This window comes from Pezoporus occidentalis, unplaced genomic scaffold, assembly GCF_034315485.1.
Source record: "Pezoporus occidentalis ecotype Australia unplaced genomic scaffold, CSIRO_AGI_Poc_V1 ctg9, whole genome shotgun sequence".
In the NCBI taxonomy this organism is placed as follows: domain Eukaryota; kingdom Metazoa; phylum Chordata; class Aves; order Psittaciformes; family Psittacidae; genus Pezoporus; species Pezoporus occidentalis.
The window spans coordinates 3,193,596-3,213,259 of NW_026916262.1; the positions used below are offsets into that span (position 1 = coordinate 3,193,596).

General features: G+C 41.2%; 1 protein-coding gene across 2 annotated transcripts in view; it reads left to right on the forward strand.

Moving 5' to 3' along the window:
* Window positions 1-19,664, forward strand: part of LOC134156695 (ribonuclease H-like) — a 521,461-nt gene that overhangs the window by 137,454 nt on the left and 364,343 nt on the right. Inside the window, exon 2 of one of the 2 annotated variants that reach the window (XR_009962025.1) lies at window positions 7,635-7,989. The exons of the other annotated variant lie outside the window; for it this stretch is intronic. The gene's annotated coding sequence lies outside the window, so the exon portion shown is untranslated. Of the gene's footprint in view, window positions 1-7,634; window positions 7,990-19,664 lie in introns of those variants that run through there. 2 annotated transcript variants of the gene reach the window in all.

Sequence of the window (19,664 nt, forward strand, 5' to 3'; positions counted from 1 at the left end):
AACTTTGGAATATTACAGATCTTGACAGTCCACTGCTCTGAAAGGTGTAAATACATTACACACACATACAGACATACATTCACATGCACATTTATGTGTATGTCTTACTGTGTATATATATATATGTATATTAAGCTTATATATATTTGTATATAGTGGACTGTGCTGAAAAGACTTGAGGTGTAAGCAATCCTCAGCACACTCTCCCATCCTTTGACAGACTAATTGCAGGATAATTTTTGTTCAGAAAGCATGACTAAACTAAAACATGGTTCCCAGACAACTGACAAAGCTCTCAACTGCTGTAATTTGTTATTATTAGGAGAAAGTCTCATAAGTGAATAGCAAGGCAGTAAAACTACTTTCCCAGTAATAAACCAGTACACTTACCAGGTAAAGTTTTGCTGTACTATTTTCACATTTGTGACTAGACAGATCACACTGATTAAGTTTTCTTCAATTCATTTACTATTTTGTACATTTATTTCTGAAGTTTGGCCAATACGATTCATCATATGTTCTATGTTTTGCAGATCACAACCACAGGATGTGGATATATTTGTAAACCCCATGGACAGCATTTAGAAAGCAGAACTTCTTGTTGCATCTATAGAGAAGAACTGGGACATTCTTAATCACTCTGAAGAATATACACAAACATACATCAAGATTTGAATTAAAAAAAAGGAAGTTTCTGTGAACCAAGGGCATGGGTGATTATTAGAAATGGTGAAGACTCAATCCCAGGAGATCAAGAAAATATTGGAATGCACAATTTTAATAATGTGAAAAGAATTTAGAAACTACTTAATAGTCTTTAATAACAGTGTCTTTAATGTCATTAAATAACAGTGCTCATTATTTAAAGACATTTTATCTTGAAAGAGTTCCAGACTGCACAGCAGCCTGTAAAGGTCACTTCACTCATAGTTGAGGGTTTGTTTGCAGGGTCTTCTGCCAACAGTTGTTTTCTCAAAAGATACTGTAAGGTGTAAGCTCTATGACATGAATCTAGTGGATATTTTGTTGATGTGTACTGTTTCTCATGCAAAATGAGGTTGGGATTCACAGTTATAACCTAGACAGAGCCATGGTCGTTGCTCACCAGGAGTGCCAACTAGGTCTGTACTTCTTTTCTATTAAAACAAGGGAGACAGGTGTGCAACAGCATGCCCAGATCATAGCACAACCTGAAATTCTTTTTCAACCAAGCACACAGTGATTAAATTTCAGCTTGTTCCTTATATAGACCTGTATGAATCTGGGATTAGAAAAGGAATCCTTACCTCTCATTTTCTTGTGAAGATGTAAGGAAATGGATATTTCTCCAAGTTGTAGCTTATGAGAAAGCTCTGTGTCACTCTGAAGATCTGAGTGACAAGATCTAAGGGTATTTTTTGACAAAAAAAAAAAAAAAATCAAAGATTTTTGAGCAGGACACTGAGACAGTCCTTGATAACCTGGAGTACTGTGTTCAGCTCTGGGTCCTCCAACATAAGAAGGACATGGACCTGTTGGAGTGAGTAGAGGAGGCCACAAAATTGATCGGAGGGCTAAAGCACCTCTGCTACAGAGACAAGCTAAGAGGGTTGAGCTTGTTCAGCCATAAGAAGGCTCAGGAGAGACCTGATAGCAGCCTTCCAGTGCCTTAAGAAGACCCGACAAGAAATCTGGAGAGCGACTGTGTACAAGGTGATGCATTGACAGGACAAAGGAGAATGGCTTTAAACTAAGAGGGCAGATTTAGATTAGGTATTTGGAAGAAGTTCTTCCCTGTGACAGTGGTGAGGTGCTGGCATAGGTTGCCCAGAGAAGCTCTGACTGCCCCATCCCTGGAAGTGTTGAAGGCCAGGTTGGATGGGGCTTTGAGCAACCTGGTCTAGTGGAAGGTGTCCCAGCCTGTGTCAGGGGGCTTGGAACTGGATTTCTTAACCCAACATATCATGTCATTAACTCAGATGGAAAAGCTGTTCTGATTTTAAAGAGTTTTGAATGCAGGAAGCTATAACAATATATATATATAGCTGTGAATATCAAGAAAACAAATTTTTATTAGGCACCTCTGTTACATGTGAGAAGTAGTAGAGAAAAGGTTTGGAGTAGCAGAAGCAGAAATAGGTTTGGGGTATGACTCCACATTTAGGGAAGATTGTGCCTGAATTGCCGTTTGGCTGTCAGCTCCTCTGGAATACTGGTATCGGAGCAGGCTTTGAGTCTACCTTTAGTTCTGATAGGAAGTCTGAAGGAGAAATCTCATGGGCAGTCATGTGAGAAGTCCAGTGGAGAAGCAGAGAGCATAAGATGAAAAATCAACATTAACTTATAATGCTCTTTTAGACTGAAGCTTAATTTAAAAAGAAGAAATGGAGCTCTGGATCACTTTTTGAGAAGAGCTGACCTTGTGTCCAGAGAATGTGCCAGGGGGAGTGCTTGCAGATGAGGGGCAGCTTTTTCCACTCTTCCTCCTTTTTACTTTTAAGCTCAGTCAAAAACGTGACTTTCTGATTTTATGGGATATAGCAACATTTTGCAAAAGACATATAAGTATTGATGATTGTTGGGAACCCACTTTACCAGAACAACAGCATTTTGGAGGGTGTCTTGAGATACTTGCTGTTGGAATCAAGACATCCAGAAATAGCGTAAACAAAATGCAGCTATCTCAAATTATGATCAGGAGAACATTTTCAACTAGACAGATTTTAAAGGGATAATTTTGTTCATTGGTGGCTCCAGTGCCATTTATTTTCAGGGCAGATACCATTTCTTCCATATATCTTGTTGTCTAATAGCCTAGCAGAGCAAACATAGGGTGCTTAGCAATGCCATGTTGCAATTAACTTGCAATTATTAAAACAACTGATTTGTCTCATAACGTGAATGTTCCTAGGGAAGAAATTCTAATAAACCAGCACCATATGGACAACAGAGGTTTGGATCAGACATTAAAGAGAGGGTGACTAACAAGAAGTGATGAGTGTAAGTTATTGTTATGATGAGAAGTTGTCCTAGGTTCAGCAGTAGCAGTCATGTTTCTCCTTCTTGGTAGCTGGTGCAGTGCTGTGTTTTGACTTCCAGCCTGGGAACAGTGCTGGTGATACCGATGTTTTCAGTTGTTGCTAAGTGATGTTTACCCTGACCAAGGACTTTGTGAGGCTCATGCTCTGCCAGGGAGGAGGGGAAGCCAGGAGGAAGCAGAGACAGGGTGCCTGACCCGGCTAGCCAAGAAGGTATTCCATACCACAGCACGTCATGCCCGGGGTGGGGGGTAACTGGGAGTTACCCGGAAGGGCACGGGCTTCCGGGTGGGACTCATTTCTTGGCTGGTGGTATCGTATTCTCTTCCCTTGTTATTTTCTCTTATCATTGTTGTCATTGGTGGTAGCGGCGGTGATTTGTGTTGTACATTGGTTGCTGGACTGTTCTTGTCTCAACCCGTGGGAGTTGCACTCTTTCGATCCTCCTCCCCGTTCCTCTGGGAGCAGAGAAGGGGAGAGCCCTGGGGGGGGAGCTCGATTGCTCTTAGCCCGGCACCACTCACTGGGAGTGCGTGAACAAGCTGTCTGTCTAGGGTTTAAACCACGACAGTTCTTTTGGCGCCCAACGTGGGGCTCGAGGTTGAAATAACAACAGATCTGACCGGATTAATAGTCACTCGTTACAATGTTGATTTATTGGCTCTCAAGGTTGTTCCTCTTGATCTCACAGTTTCAGTATATCGTATCTTACTTCCATCCGGTATTTGCTGTATTAGTGTTTTTCAAGTGTGGGGCTTGGGCTAAGGTTTTTGTCTCATTGTACTTTATGGTAATGACTTGTAATACAATAGAATCATTGATCATGAAACTGATCTGGCTTATGTTCCCAGTGTGGTCACCACCTTTATACTTTGGGAGGTATATAATAGAAGTGCTTAGCAATTACACATCTTTTTTCTTCTTCTCAGGTGCTCAACCTGTGAAGGAGACATCCTTTTACCCCCCCAGTCCTCCCCCCAGACCATTTACATTTGAGAGTTTTGAAGTTTTTGGATGCCCTTTTAATGCTGTTGAGACTTGTTTGCTGATGGTGATGGGAATCACCATGCTAGCACGCATACAGAGTGTGTTTTGCCCACGACTGATTTCAAGAGTTAAGCAGAGTCAGGTTCGGGTCTTGTCTGGGGTCATACGACGATGTAGGAGGACCGAGAGATTTTCCCTGAGGCTGGACAGCCATGAGTGGCAGGGTGTGTGGGATAGTATGGAAAAGTATCTAGGTCAGTGGGCCCCTCCAGTACTTTGGAATTTCACTACCGAACAACTGCAAAATCCAGAAGAATTAGTAAAACACTTAAATGAGGTTTGTGGTCATTCTGGCCACACCAGAGATGGACAAATCATGGCAACGTGCTGGGGCTTGGCCTATGCTTACAGAGCCTTGTTCAACACTATCCAGCACCTTCAAAAGGAAAAGAATGTCGGCAGATCTGAGGGCAAAGCAACAGTCAGCGCAGCTACTCCAGCTCCAGGAACCGCAGCTTCACCACCCCCAGCGACAAGTACAGTCACTACTCAAACTTTGGCTGCAATGAACAGCACAGCTACCCCAGTGGAAAGTACAGCAGCTGCTCAAACTTCAACTGCAACAGACAGCACGGCTACCCCAGCTCCAAGCACAGCAGCTACACCACCGTTACTCAAACCACAGTGCTAATCACTGCAGCCAAACCAGAGGACCAATTCCTACCGACATCGGTTGCCCCTGTACACAAGAGAACACGCAAAAAAAGAGGCAAGAAGGGTGAAGCAAGATGAAGAAACAATGAATCCACCACCTGGTCTAGTATTTGATTGGGAGTCATCATCACATGACGAAGAAGAAGAAGAAGAGGTAACTTCTCAACCTTGGACTTCAACCGAGCTACGGAATATGCGAAAAGATTTTACCCGTCAACCAGGGGAGCACATCATCACCTGGTTACTCCGATGCTGGGACAATGGGGCCGATGGTCACGAACTAGAAGGTACAGAAGCCAAGCAGCTGGGATCACTTGCTAGAGAAGGGGGAATTGACAAAGCAATTGCAAGAGAGAAAAAGTCCCTCAGTCTTTGGAGGCGGCTCTTGGCAGCTGTGAAAGAAAGGTTTCCATACATGATGATATGAGTCGTTCGGCCAAGTGGGCTACTATAGACAAAGGCATCCAGTCTCTGAGGGAATCAGCCATCGTAGAGATGATCTATCACATCAAGCCGAATAACGGGGATACACCCATAGATCCAGATGAAGTTGAATGTACACGACCCATGTGGCAAAAACTTACACGGAATGCACCGTCATCATATGCCCATTCATTGGCAACAGTAACCTGGAATGACATAGTACCACTAACAGTGGATGAAATGGTTCATAAACTCCGAGAGTTCGAAGGTGATCTCACCCCTTCCATCATCTCATCTGTGGAAAAACTGCCCCAGGACCTCAAACAATGAGGGACGATCTATCTGATTTATCCAGCTCCTCAGGTGTACCAACACACGCCTCAGCTATGAACAAAAGGCGTCCTATTGTTCGAGAGAGGAGATACAGGAGGTATACGCCACGGGGTACCCTATGGTTTTACCTGCTGGATCACGGAGAAGACATGACAAAGTGGGATGGAAAACCTACTTCAGCTTTGGCGGAACGGGTGAGTGAATTGAAGAGGGGAGCAAAGGCCAAGACTGATCATCCCATGAGAGCTACGGCTTCAGTCTCTGGTGAGCAGTTTCCCAGATGGAGTGGAAGAGCTGATTTTACTCCAGCTCCTGTGATAACGAAGAATAATCCCTTTTACCATGACTTAAGTGTCCAACACTGTGATGACCATTAGAGGGGCCCTGCCTCCAGTCAGGTGGAGGTAGGGGACGATTGGATTTACTGGATTGTGTGGATCAGGTGGCCTGGCACATCAGTCCCACAGAAGTATAAGGCTCTAGTAGATACCGGTGCACAGTGTACCCTGATGCCATCAAGCTGTCAAGGGGTGGAACCCATCTATATTTCTGGAGTGACAGGAGGATCCCAAGAGTTGACTGTGCTGGAGGCTGAAATCAGCCTGACTGGGAGGGAGTGGCAAAAGCACCCTACTGTGACTGGTCCAGAGGCTCCATGCATCCTCGGCATAGACTACCTCAAGAGAGGGTACTTCAAAGACCCAAAAGGGTACCGGTGGGCTTTTGGTATTGCTGCTTTGGAGACTGAGGAAATTGAGCAGCTGTCCACCTTGCCTGGTCTCTCAGAAGATCCCTCTGCTGTGGGGTTGCTGAAAGTCAAAGAACAGCAAGTGCCAATTGCGACCACAACAGTGCACCGGCGGCAATATCACACCGAGACTCCCTGATTCCCATCCATCAGCTAATCTGTAGACTGGAGAGTCAGGGAGTGATCAGCAGGACTCGCTCGCCCTTTAATAGCCCCATATGGCCAGTGCGAAAGTCTAATGGAGAATGGAGACTAACAGTAGACTATCGTGGCCTGAATGAAGTCACACCACCATTGAGTGCTGCCGTACCGGACATGCTAGAACTTCAGTATGAACTAGAGTCAAAGGCAGCCAAGTGGTATGCCACGACTGATATTGCCAATGCATTTTTCTCAATTCCTTTGGCAGCAGAGTGCAGGCCACAGTTTGCTTTTACTTGGAGGGGTGTCCAGTTCACTTGGAACCGACTGCCCCAGGGGTGGAAACACAGCCCTACCATTTGCCACGGACTGATCCAGACTGCACGGGAACAGGGGCAAGCTCCAGAACACCTGCAATACATTGATGACATTATTGTGTGGGGCGATACAACGGAAGAAGTCTTTGAGAAAGGGAGGAAAATAATCCAAATCCTGCTGAAAGCTGGTTTTGCCATAAAACGGAGTAAGGTCAAGGGACCTGCACAGGAGATTCAATTTTTGGGAATAAAATGGCAAGATGGACGTAGACAGATCCCCACAGATGTGATCAACAAGATAACAGCAATGTCTCCACCAACTAATAAGAAAGAAACGCAAGCTTTCTTGGGTGCAGTGGGGTTCTGGAGAATGCACATCCCAAATTACAGTTCGATTGTAAGCCCTCTCTATCATGTGACCCGGAAGAAGAATGATTTTAAATGGGGCCCTGAGCAACAACAAGCCTTTGAGCAAATTAAATGCGAGATAGTTCATGCAGTAGCCCTTGGACCTGTCCGGACCAGACCAGATGTAAAAAATGTACTGTACACTGCAGCTGGGGAGAACGGTCCTACCTGGAGCCTCTGGCAGAAAGCTCCAGGGGAGACTCGAGGTCAACCCCTCGGCTTTTGGAGTAGGGGATACAAAGGATCTGAGGCCAGCTATACCCCAACTGAGAAAGAGATACTGGCAACCTATGAAGGGGTTCGAGCTGCTTCGGAAGTGATTGGCACTGAAGCACAGCTCCTCCTGGCACCCTGGTTGCCCGTGCTGGGCTGGATGTTCAAAGGCAGGGTCTCCTCTACACATCATGCAACTGATGCTACATGGAGTAGATGAGCTGCACTAATTACACAACGAACTCAATAGGAAATCTCAGTCATCCAGGCATTCTAGAAGTCATCATGGACTGGCCAGAGGGCAAAGATTTCGGAATGTCACCAGAGGAGGAGGTGATGCGTGCTGAAGAGGCCCCACCATATAATAAACTGTCAGAAAGTGAAAAGCAGTATGCCTTGTTTTACTGATGGCTCTTGCCGTGTTGTGGGAAAGCATCGGAGATGGAAGGCAGCTGTATGGAGTCCTGGACGACAAGTTGCAGAAACTGCTGAAGGAGAGGGTGAATCGAGTCAGTTTGCTGAGGTGAAAGCCATCCAGCTGGCCCTGGACATTGCTGAACGAGAAAAGTGGCCAGTACTTTATCTCTATACTGACTCATGGATGGTGGCAAATGCCCTGTGGGGGTGGTTGAAGCAATGGAAGCAGAGCAACTGGCAGCGCAGAGGTAAACCCATCTGGGCTGCTGCACTGTGGAAAGATATTGCTGCCACGGTGCAGAACCTGGTGGTGAAGGTACGTCATGTAGATGCCCATGTACCCAAGAGACGGGCCACTGAGGAGCACCAGAACAACCAACAAGTGGATAAACCTGCTAAGATTGAAGTGGCTCAGATGGACTTAGATTGGCAACATAAAGGTGAATTATTTTTGGCCCGGTGGGCCCGTGACACTTCAGGCCATCAGGACAGAGATGCAACATATAGATGGGCTCGTGATCGAGGGGTGGACTTAACAATGGACACTATTGCCCAGGTTATTCATGAGTGTGAAACATGTGCTGCAATTAAACAAGGCAAGGAGTTAAAGGCTCTTTGGTATGGAGGACGATGGTTGAAGTATAAATATGGGGAGGCCTGGCAGATTGACTATATCACACTGCCACCAACCCGCCAAGGCAAGCGCCATGTGCTTACCATGGTGGAAGCAACCACCGGGTGGCTGGAATCATACGCTGTGCCCCATGCCACTGCCCGGAACACTATCCTGGGCCTTGAGAAACAGATTTTGTGGTGACACAGCACCCCAGAGAGAATTGAGTCAGACAATGGAACTCATTTCCGGCATAACCTTACAGATATTTGGGCCAAAGAGCATGGCATTGAGTGGGTATATCACATCCCCTACCATGCACCAGCCTCTGGGAAAATCAAACGGTACAATGGGCTGTTAAAAACTACACTGAGAGCAATGGGTGGGGGAACTTTCAAGCATTGGGATACACACTTACCAAAGGCCACCTGGTTGGTCAACACCAGAGGATCTGCCAACAGGGCTGGCCCAGCCCAGTCAGAACTTTTACATATTGTAGAGGGGGACAAAGTTCCTGTGGTGCATATGAAGAATTTGCTGGGGAAGACAGTCTGGGTAATTCCTGCTTCAGGTAAAGGCAAACCCACTCGTGGGATTGCTTTTGCTCAGGGACCTGGATATACTTGGTGGGTAATGCGGGAAGATGGGGAAGTCCGATGTATACCTCAAGGGGAGTTGATTTTAGAGGAAAACAGCCAATGAACTTAATTGTGTGCTGTTGTCTGCTGTGTAATACTTTTATAGCCCATCAACTAGATGTCTCCAGGTCACCAGTGACTAGCCCTGACTTCCCTCCAACCGTCATCCCAACAGAGAATGAACTTTGATAGAACCGCAAGAGTTCCACAGTAAAGGAACTACCAGCATCATCAGCAGGCAACGATCCAATACTGCACACAGCCTTTCCTGCCCTGAAAGATTGTTACAAGAGATGGAACCTGACATCATGGACCAAATGGACTCGGCAGCATAATAGGGATTAGTCCATGCACTAAGAAAATGATCTTTTTCTCTTGGTCTGTGTGTATATGGATGTATATATGTGGGAGAGCGATGGTGTATTGAAAATGTGGGATCTGAGCATGACGTGAATGATATGGCATAAGGGGTGGATAATGTCCTGGCTTCAGCAGTAGCAGTCATGTTTCTCCTTCGTGGTAGCTGGTGCAGTGCTGTGTTTTGACTTCCAGCCTGGGAACAGTGCTGGTGATACCGATGTTTTCGGTTGTTGCTAAGTGATGTTTACCCTGACCAAGGACTTTGTGAATGCTCTGCCTAGCCAAGGAGGTATTCAATACCACAGCACATCATGCCCGGGGTGGGGGGCAACTGGGAGTTACCCGGAAGGACACGGGCTTCCGGGTGGGACTCGTTTCTTGGCCGGTGGCACTGTATTCTCTTCCCTTGTTATTTTCCCTTATCATTGTTGTCGGTGGTGGTAGCGGTGGTGATTTGTGTTGTACATTGGTTGCTGGACTGTGTCTCAATTAATGGCACCACTCACTGGGAGTGGTGTTTAAACCAGATGTTGTGTTAAAAAAATAATTACTAACACAGAAAGAATAACAAAACTCACATTTATGCTGGAGAGGGACTCTTCATTAGAGACTGTAGTAACAGGACAAGGGGTAACGGGTTAAAACTTAAACAGGGGAAGTTTAGGTTGGATATAAGAAGGAAATTCTTTCCTGTTAGGGTGGTGAGGCACTGGAATAGGTTGCCTAGGGAGGTTGTGAATGCTCCATCCCTGGCAGTGTTCAATGCCAGGTTGGATGAGGCCTTGGGTGATATGATTTAGCGTAGGGTATCCCTGCCCACGGCAGGGGGTTGGAACTAGATGATCTTAAGGTCCTTTCCAACCCTAACGATTCTATGATTCTATGATTCTATGATTTCTCTAGACTTTTCCAAACAGACCAAAAGCAGTAAAATTTCTACTTTTCACCTCTCAAAGGAGTTCCAATTTTTCTTTTATAAAGGGCCAGTACAGTTTTTAGAACTTGTTGCAAAACACTACACATTGAAAATCTAGTAGTGAAATCAGTAGCAAGAGAAAAAATGTAGCTTGTTTTTTAGTATTAATAAATAAAAATGCATTTTGGTTATGTTATAAGAGTTAATGCAGCCTTGGAGCAGCTGCCAATCAAGTCATTTTTTATGATGTCTTTTAGTTCCTTGCTGTTAAAAACAATCAAGGTTACCATGGAAACTGCAATTTCATCACATGGTACTTTTGCCATCTTTAAGCTGCAGAACATGCTATTGCAGAAATATTTGAGTGCTGCATACTTCTCTATTTCCTAATATTTTGAATGAAAATATTCTTAACTCACAGTCAAACTGTGCCTATTTAGCTTAGAGGTTTTTTTTTGTTTTTTTTTTTCTTTTAAGAATATCCAATAAAGTCTTTATTAATGAACATAAAAGCCTTATTCACTCCTGAAATCTTCCACTGCAGAAAATAAAATGGAAAAAACCTTCACGCTTTATAGGGTGAAGGTATATGATAAACATATTTTACCTCATAACATGTAAAATTACTGCATTTTTAATGTACTTCTACTTTTTCTTCCATTTCATTCACCTTCAACTAGATGTAATAAATTATTATGATTTTTATTATTATATTTCTGAAAAGAATGCTGTTTCATTCAAATTCATTATTACTATATATTTAATTTGTGTTCATATTTATTCTCTTTTCAAACATAGAAAAAAGAGGTTTGCTCTTTGGATTCATGTTTGGGAAAATCGTTGCTGTTCTTGATAACAAGAATGTATATTACAAATATATGATGCATAGCTACAGCTTGATTCAGGTATAAAAAATGTATGTAAAGGTATGTAAACCTCATTAATGTCAGTTTACAGTTATTTGGCAGAATGAGTAACCCAAGCAAAATCAAAAGTGCTACTCCAGCTGGGACAAACACTCTTGAGAGGAAGATACCCAGCACAACAAACTAGTAACTTGTCCCACATAGGCAGCAAGAGTATTTTTCCTAGTTAGCTGACTCTTGTGTTTTGTCATGAGAGTCTGTCAGAGTCAGTTTGAAACAGCAATGGAAGAAATGAAGTATATAAGCACAGGTGTATAAATCTGGATGTCGTATTTGTTATGGAATAAACTGCTTATCTAAAAGTATGTTTACAAAAGTAAGAGAATATAAAATGAAGGTTTTATTTAGAACTAGTGAGTTTCATGATTTTTTTAAAGGAGTGGGCAGGAGCTTTTATGAGCTTAATTCTCAGGTTCTTCCACAAGAAGCAAAAATAACATGATTAAGCATATAGAAGTAAGCTATGAAAGAACATTTAAAGAAGCACTTCCACAATAAATATGTTAATAGCAAATTCCAGCCAAATTTTGCAATTCCATATTTTTTTAATTTGTAGGCATTCTGAATTTTCCTTCCTTCATGGAGCTTTCATTTGTATTCTCCAGCTTACTGCGTATAATAATTTGTCCCATAGGACAACATAGTCTTCTCATAAACACATCATTTATATTTCTGTGGGTATGACATTTACTTCAATTACACTTCTAGTTTTATTGTTAGCAATAGTTGAGACAATGTTTTAAGTGCTTGCCTTTTTTTATATACATTGCAGTTGTGCTGACTGAAAAGTGATAAATAGCAATAAACTATAAACTCAGAACCTATAGTGTTGTGGAGTGACTGATCCTTTTACATAGCTGAGAAATGCTAAGATTAACTAAGCAGTCTGCTGTGTTCATTTCAGAGATGTTAGCCACCTTAATATGCGCACGAAACCACACCAGATCACATCCTTCTTTCCTCTTAGAGTAAGAATTGCTGGATAATGATCACCTGAGGAAGGTTCAGACCAAGTCGCCATTTCTAAAATGTTAATTACAAGGCAGGCAGAGCTTATATAAATTAGGGAAACCAGCTATTTGTATAAATATGCTTAAACTGGTTCACGGCATCATTCTCTATGACACTGCAAAGTCATGTATCTGACTTTGAATAGCCTCTGCTATCAGGCCTAAGGAAGAAGTAAACCCTCACAAATTTGTTAATCCATATGTTCTTTGTGGCTAGCCCAGGACTGGTACTGACTTTTCCCATCCTCACTTGCTCTAGTGGCCCAGAGTACTGCAAACAGGCAGTTCAAACACAGCCCAACAGAATATTTTCCATCGTACTCTAACTGCTGATTATTTTTGTAAGTTAGGCCAGCCAGCTTTTGACACTTTTGTTTACCTTTTAGAGTTTAATCTGGTCCCTTATAGCAGCTGGGGACCCATCCTGAGGTTTGTTTCTCACCAGCTTGCATTGCATGCTGACTCGTACCTGGCACAGCTCCCCGCACTGCCCTGCTCTGGCTACAGCTATGGGCAATGCAATCAGACAAGATCTAGCTGAAGTGTTTTTCTTTTGCAAAGGAATGGGTCGCTTTCTCTCTTTCATGTCTTACCTCCATGCTTGCCTAATATACTCCTCCTCCATCTTTATCCTGTGTAGCTTTTTTACTTCACTGCACAGGTATTGTTTTAAGTGGGTTCAGCAAGTAGTTGTTTTCATGGGGCTACCTTTGTTCCCTTTGCTGACAAAAGCAGCAGACTGCATTGCTGCTGCACTGCCTGAATCTGAGAAACAATTTCACAGTGAGGATTTGCTTCTTTTTCTCTACATGCTGCTTGACAGTGATGCATGAGGAGGTTACTGTGAGGAAGTGTTGGCCTCCTCCCTCTCCTTACTGACACAGCTATTACTTCTAGCTTTGTCACAGATTATAGATCACACCAGAGCTGAGGATTTTGCTTTGGTGACCACTGTTTCTCTCTGATACTCTGCTCTAAGTGGAATCATTGAACCCTACTTTCCTATGGTAGCATCATGCCTTTCAATTTTCTCATAAATAACTATTCCATCTTCTGCTTGGATGGTTACGCATATGAGGTCTAAATAAGGAGAAATGGAGGAAAGGCAGAAACACAAGCATCTTACACTGACAGCAAGAAAACAGCCTGTTCTTTAGATGTTTTGCCTATCTTATGACAAGTAACATTCTGCTTTAACTTGTATCTAAGCAGGAAATGTTTTTTTTCATGGTTTGAAAAGAGTCATCATGAAGTTTTCATGGGATTGTGGGCAAAGATACCTGAGGTTACAATTGTTGTTCATTTACAGGTAATACTGAACCATGAAAAAATTTGCCAACATGAAAAAAATTGCCAACAGAAATGCAGTTAATAAAAATAGGGACAAGAAAATAAACTTACCAGACTTGTGACTGTGAAAATGCCTTCTCTTGCTGGCTCTGCCTCGTGTTTCCTACCTGACACTGGGCAAGCCACTCACTGAGAAATCATCTACAATACAGCAGATATTTCACCATATGGGAATAAACTTGGAGCAGAAATTACAGGATACAATGTGTCTATGATTCATTACTAATAGAAAATTTTAAATCAAAATTCTTTGCAATGTATAATTTTGTTTCAACTGAAATTCCTTCTTTTAGATACGAAATTACACATCCCAGAGAAAGTCATCTGTATTTTTAATAACAAGGAAATTCTAGAAAGATATGTTTTTCTCACAAAAACTTTTTTCTCAATAAAAAATCATAAAAACGAATATTTTCACAGAAATAAAATCTATTTTTTTTTGGTCCAGATCTTATGATTTTTCTTTCTCTTCCCTAATTTTTGTCTATTCTATCTCCTTTTCTATATTTGATCTCTATGTTCAAGGCCTCCAGACCATGCCTGGACAGGGAAGAATTCCTGTCTTTCACATAGCAGTAAGAAAAAGAATGGATAATGAATATGAGGGTGACATTTTTATGGAGAAAGTGATGAGAGAGCCTTTAGTGGCTCTAGCACATTGGAAATTTGCTTTGATTTGTAGTTTCCCACAGGTCTTTGGACTCCATAGCTAAGCATATCAAATGGGACCTAACTTTAGACAAAAAATCTACATTATAGTCATGGAGATTCTGTGCAAAAAAAGATGGTGGATAGTGGTAGATGAGGAATAACTAAGATGAGGTATCTAACTCCCTTAAGCTCTTTTAAAATCTGGCTGTTAGTTAAATACACATTTAGAAGTTAGGCAGACAGATAGATACAGAGCTATTTTGCCACTATGTCTTATGTAGCCTTTGACCTTTGATAATGGACATGACTGTTGGAGAAAATGGGGTATATCAGACAAAAAAAGTGATTCTATATTTCAGCACATCCAGGATCAAGATAAAATGTAATGAATAGCATAATATAGACCAGCCAGTAATTTCATTGTCAGAGTAACCATTTTATTTTTCTCCAAGCATCCGCTGCATCAGTGAAAAAAATTGCAGTACATCTATGGTTTAGCTGAGATTAAACCCCAATGAATTTTTTATGCTGGTGAAATTAATATCAGTGTATAAACCAAAAAACAGGAGGTGAGAAGCAGTGTCCAGATTATAGCCTTTGACAAACCTGGGGAAGTGACACTTGGTCCAGTACACTCAGTCACATAACTGAGTTTTAATTCTTTTATTCCTCTCTCAAGGTGAGCCACATCTTGGTGTCTAAAAGACATTGGGGGTTTGTATTATAACAATGGGCCAGAGAGCACTGACCTGAAGCAAAAAGCTTTGGCAAACACAGAATGGATCAGAGGCTTTAAGGGCTTAGCAATCCACAGACAAGACATTTCTCTAAATATTTCAACCACTGGCTCAGGAACAGTGCATTGAGTTATCTGGAAATGCTTCCTGTTAGAAAAGACAAAATATTCAATGGACATCTTTCCTCAAAAGGTACAAGCAGTTTTTTGCAAAGCAGAAGTCTGAGACAGCCTTTACTCAGCCCTCTGTACCCAAATGCCCCACACAATGCAGGATAAAATATCCCAAAATCTCTTCTGCTTTCTCCCTTTCTTTTAAATAAACAAGCAAACAGGCCCATCTGTTGCCTTTTGTTGATGGTGAAGAACCCTTAAGGCTGCTGAGAGTAGAATATTTGCCTTCATCATTGGGTAGGATTCTATTCACATATTTACAGTGCAGTCAAAATTAAATACAAGAATGCAAAAGGAGACCTAGCCAGCTTGAATTTCATCTCCATAAGAGGGTGTAAAAGTGGTGCTTGAAAGAGCAGTACTCTAAGGAGGCTGAAACTAGAGTCATCCACAAATACAAGTGAATAGGTTTACTGTACCAATCAGGCATGCTGGCAATGAGGACCACCTGCCAGAATAATCTCTCTCTGAGATTCACTTAAGGTACTAAATCACCTGTTTAAAGTTTTATTTAAGTGAAATGGTCCAGAAAAGCAAACACAGTGTAGCTCCTCAGCAGGTCCTCAAGGGAGGGGTCATTTGTTGCATACTCAACTTGCCAGACAATGAACACTATGTTTTCACTTAGTATGAGCAATTTAATTTTGTGTTGAGTAGTAATCCTCCCCTCCTACATGTACACACACAGAATAGCTTATAAGGCATGCCAAAAGAGTTGTGATTTTGGTCAAAGATAAATTTAGTAAGGGGAAACAGGTACTGTTGTGCTACCTACCCATGCACCTAAAGGTACCTCTAGCCAGGTGAAGTGAAGCACAAGTATTCTGATGCTTTTGGGGTTTAGTTTTGTGCTGTCTTGAATGACCTTTAGACTGAGCACTATTTTAAGATTATTGTACTTATTACAGTAGGATTTACGTACTCCAGGTGAGAGTTTCACTCAGTCAAGTGCAGATATGTAATATGCAATAGTTCCTGCTCTTGAAAAGTCAGGCAGGGAATGAGGTATCGTAAAAAGGTGCGATTAGTTTCATTTTACAGGTAAAAAATAGAAGATAGAAACTTCACTGTCTCACCTAAATGAACATAACAAGTTGCAGCCTGGTAGAACATAGTAATTTTTAGTTCCATTCTAACACCTTACAGAAAGATTGCTTTCCTTATACTGTCACTGTTAGGAAAATTGCTGACTTTAGGCATTAATCTGAGACCATGTAAAAACTTAGCAGTCATTCCAAAATTATTTTTAAAAATGTGTCTGGTTTCTTTTTATTCTGGTGTATGTATTCACATCGTAAGAAATTTGGGGTGCAGAATCCCTGCACTGTAATGTGCCTTAAAATGTCACAATCTTTATTCCAGGTTCTTGGATTAAATTTTGGGGGGGGGAGGGGGGGGAGGGGAGGGGAGTGAGAGAGTGGCTGGGTGATTCTAAATTACTGGATGGGCTTAAACCACGGTAACCACTTGTAGAGGTCACTGAAGGAAGGCCTCAAGGAGTGCGTTATGTCTTGTACAATCCTACTTACAAGTATTTACTTCGTTCTGAGCACCAGGTTCTGTCATTCTCGCAGTGAATTTTCACATTGCTCCATGAATTGCTCCATTGGCTCTCATGTGGTTTTGCATGCTTCAAGGTAAAAGGTTAAAAGTAACAGACCTAAGCTCAGAATCTCCTTAGCTGCACTGATTCTGGGAATGATCGAAGGTACTATTTTGTCTTCTCTTTTCATCTCTTTCTCTCTGGGTCAAAGCAGACAGAGAGCTATGAGAAAAGCCATTACCTTTTTTTTTCCTCTTACAATTTTCTTATCAATACAGTCATATTTGAAGCGTGCGTAAGTCTTGATTGAACTTTTTCTGTGTATCTGAGCTCTGTGTTTTGGGGCATTGATTGGTTAGGAAATGAAGGACTAGAAGTCAAGATGAGTCTTTTGCTTAAAATATGTTGTCTTCTATGTCACAGAGGTGCGTAGACTAGAAGATGCTTATTTTTTTAATGAGGTCTTTAAAAAGCCATCACTGTTTTCTTTGTTTTTTTCCCACTTAATTTTCCCTCAAAATGAAATAAAATAAATAAGCATCCTCCATTAAAATTGCATTTATTGACTGAAATGAGAACAACATTGTGATGTAACATGTTATTTACAAAGATCTCTGGGTGGCCACAGTAGAACAGCAATGTAACAACCAATTAAAATGAAATCCTCTATGCCATCTTAAAAAAAAAAAAGTTAAAAAAGAGGTCAGACAATTAGATCCAACAAGGCTTTCAGCATTGTACGGCTAGATGGTTTATATGAAAATAATGGTACAGTGTCAAATACATTTACACTTTCTGAATGCACACAGACGGCTATTTTGACATTTTTAAATTCCCACTTTTAGAGTATAACTTCCACCATTTGTAGCTAACTTGAAGTTCATATGTCATGACAGATCTTTTTCTAAGAGAAGGAAAACTACATGCAGGATACATAAGTATGTGAGTGGACATGTATATGTCATAGAGAGGATGAAAAATAAAACGATTCCTCAGGCCTTGGCTAAAACTGACAGCACTGTACAGCCTCTTTAAGATCTAGGGAAATTCTTTCTGGAGTAACTCAGCAAGCTGTGATAATTTGTGTGCAATGATATTCTGAAAAAAAAGTGGCAATATTCCTGGCTTTCCAGAAGAGTCTGGAATTTGACATCATTAATGTGGAAAGTGAAAAGTTATGACCAAGCCTTTTTTCCATTTTTTTTTTTTTTTTTTCTTTTTATGAGTGAGTGCTGTGGTGTTCTAAAGTGCAGTGAATGAAAAATACACCAAAAGACATGATTTTCTGAAGTACTAATTACCCAGACATTGTGGCCAAGTCAGAGGAGGCTGAGACTGTACAGAGCTTTCTGTTAATGCCTCAGTACTAAAAATTTACTGCAGAAAAGTGATACTAATCACATCTATTTTTTAGTTTTATTTTATATGCAGGTTGCAAAATAAGAGAAAAAATCTAAGCAATTGTTCCATTTTCTGTTTTCATTTACTATCCGGGATTACCTTTACAAATACAAGGCTTCTGCCTCAGACATCTGCTGATACAGTGACCACTAAGGTGGGAAAAAAAGGAAGTTTTCCTGTTTATATTCCTTACAATTACAAGGCTTCTGCCTCAGACATCTGCTGGAACAATAATTGCTAAGGTGAAAGAAAAGGAAAATTTCCTGTCTATATTCCCTACACACAAAGTAATGTAGCTGATGGCACAAAAGATATGCACTATAAAATTCTTAGGGCCCCTAGATGGCAGTCAGTAGAGGCATTAGAAATTACTTGTGCCTTCAGCTTCACTTCAGGACACTATGCTAGTGATTCCTTAATTCCATATCTTCAGAGTAGTTTATTTTCTTCACTTTGTTGTGTATATCTGTGAATATCTGTCTGGTGCTACCACTACTGTAATTTTTTAAGTCTGCATGATAACATGCATGTTAAATGTAATACCAGAATGTACGTTTGCAAAAGAAGAAATTGCAGAAGAGGAACCTGGGGGATTGAAAGAAATTGGTGTTGCACAGGACTGTTCATGTTTGCCATGTTCTGAAAAATGCAGCTCACACAGAATATGTGTAGTGAGTGCAGACAGTGGATTTATGTGAATTTATTGGTGTTATCCTTCTGAAAATGACAGGGTCCCTGGGCCTGCCAAGATACCCAAGATGCAGGACTAACGGAACTGCACTAACAGCCAGTGTTTAGAGAAGGGCCTTTTTCTCCATCACACCGCTCAGAACTAAATAATAGTCCATTCACTCTAGTCTGCGCTTGGGTCAGATTTACATCTTTGAGTAAGTGTAGGAATAATTTCATATCCTGTGTATTCTTATCAGTCAGAGATGTGAACTCTGCTTTAAGTATGCATAACTGAAAAACATGTTTATGGCCCTGATAGGGATTTTTAGGGCCAGTATAGAAAGAAACGCAGAGATCAGTGATCTTTACTCAGTCTTCTTCATATTCATAAAGACATTTCATTGTCCTATAAAACTTAATTTTTAGGTAAAATGCTGAATCTGAATTATTTAAATTGGACCATGTTATAAAGCTTTCTAGAGTATATAATCTAGTGCTTCTTTCTCATGTCTTTTATATTAAATGAGCTGTTATGATCAAGTTCTAAATTTTGCTAAGCATAAAATATGATTTGATATTTAAACTGAGTAATAGCAATTTAGTTTTCAGAGTCCCTGGGAAAGCAAAGATCCCAAAGAGTTCAATATGCTCTGTGAGTTATGAGAAAAGCAGCCTTTTTAAATTAGTATCTTTGCTTGGGATCTGAAAAGAATCCCTTTCATTTGTTATTTTGCATGAAAATTAGTTTGACCCTTTTTGTTTAACTTCTGGACTGTTGGCCTGAATGTGTTGCATTAAGTTTTAATATCCTTGAGCCAGATTCCAAGGTGCTTATCGAAGATCCAGCTCAAAAAATTCAATTGGATGATTCTGAATTGCAACAGTGGAAATTTGTGAGTGTTAAGATCAAGTAAAAATGGGAGGAATTTAAGCAGCTGGGTTCAGTCCTGCTCTCA